General features: G+C 42.4%; 1 protein-coding gene across 1 annotated transcript in view; it reads right to left on the bottom strand.

Annotated features, from left to right (window-relative positions):
- Positions 1–1,656, bottom strand: part of Usp18 (ubiquitin specific peptidase 18) — a 22,776-nt gene that overhangs the window by 17,728 nt on the left and 3,392 nt on the right. The window lies entirely within an intron of this gene.

The following is a 1,656-nucleotide window of genomic DNA, read 5'->3' as shown; positions in this document are numbered from 1 at the left end:
TAGGTCAACCAAGCTACACAGGGAGCCTGAAGTGAAGAAAAAAATGGGAAAATGGAAAGGGAGGAAAGGAAAAAGGAATAAGAATTATTCAAGCAAGTACAGAAATTTTACATCATTTTACAAGAGCATNCCTCCGCTACTGGTGGTAATATTTAACGTAAACCGGTTAAACTTAAAATACAAAATACAAACCTCAGCAATGCAATGCCTGCAAGAAAGTCACTTTACCAGTAAAGATACACAGAATGAAACTAACAGGCTGAGAGGGTCTAACAAGAAAACAGAAACAAAGGCAGCCAGCAGCAGCGACACCTGGACTGGCAAAGCAGACTGAAATCCAAACACCACAAAAGGAGACAGAGAAGGTCAACATGTAGTAAGAAAGCAGTGGACTCAACAGAGAGGTTTAACAGTTGTAAACCCATACACTCCCAAAAGTGAAGCACCCAGTTATATACGGTAAATATTCTTAGGTCTGAACACAGACTCCGGAACAGTAGCACTTGGGATGCTTCAACACCCCTACTTTCAACAATGGACAAATCATCTGTACCATAAAAATCAACAACAATGCTGGTGAGATGCCTGGCTTACCGTGGAAAAGCACTTGCTGCTCAGAGGCAGCAGCCTGACTGTGACACCTAGAACCCATAGGACAGGAAGGAACCAATTCCCGGAAATTCTCCTCTGACCTCTAGACACACGCTGTGTATACACCTGCTGTATGTGAATACACCCTCACTCACACACGCATCGCACATATAAGCATAACCATAATAAACACAATTTTAAGTCTTTTTAAAACCAACGACGAGTTAAACAACTCGATAGGCCAAGTAGATTCAACAGACNTTTACGGAACACTTCAAATGGAAACTGAGGAAAAGGCTCTAGCATTCTGCTGCATGTGGTTCATTCGATTTATTATATATTTTATAAGGAGGAGAAGAACCCAAGGTCGAGGCTACTGAGTCAGGTCCTCAGACATTCTAGTTCCATTCTGTGGCTGCGATAAAACCGTGACATAAGCAGCTAAAGGTTTATCTGGCTTACACTTGTAGGTCACAGTNCATCACTGAAGTCAGTTGAGGCAGGACCTCAAGCAAGAAATTGAAAGAGAAACCATGGAGAAANGCTGCTGGCTGGCTTGCTCTCCAGCTCCTGCACAAATGTCTTTCTTATACAGCCTGGGACCACCAGCCCAGTGATGTGTGTGGGGCACTGTGAGCAGAGCCCTCCTACGGCAATCAACAGTCAAGTCAGTCACCCACAGACACACCTACACACCAGTCTAATCTAGGCAATCCTCCTTCTCNGGTGATGATTGGCTGTGTCAAGTTGACAGTTAGAAGCTAACCAGGACAAAGGACAACAGGGAGGATTGAAGGCTGTGCTTTGGCAGATGTACGCNTGGCTTTAGGCAACAGTGTTTAAGGAGTTTAAGGAGTGTTTTAAGGAGAAATATTTGCTAATTACCCAGATGTGATCATTAGACATGGCATAAATGTATCAAATACACACACCACACCCTGAAAATAGCTAAGTGCTGGGCTAGTCTCTTAAAGCCACTTCAAAGCAGTAAGCTTGATAAAAGTCATAATAATAAAAAAAAAAATCATGTGTTAAACTTTTTTTTTCAAAAGTAAAGAGCTATTT

This window comes from Mus caroli, chromosome 6 (genome assembly GCF_900094665.2).
Source record: "Mus caroli chromosome 6, CAROLI_EIJ_v1.1, whole genome shotgun sequence".
NCBI lineage: Eukaryota > Metazoa > Chordata > Mammalia > Rodentia > Muridae > Mus > Mus caroli.
Note: the sequence above shows the minus strand (reverse complement) of the source record. Positions and strands in the feature narration are given on the sequence as shown.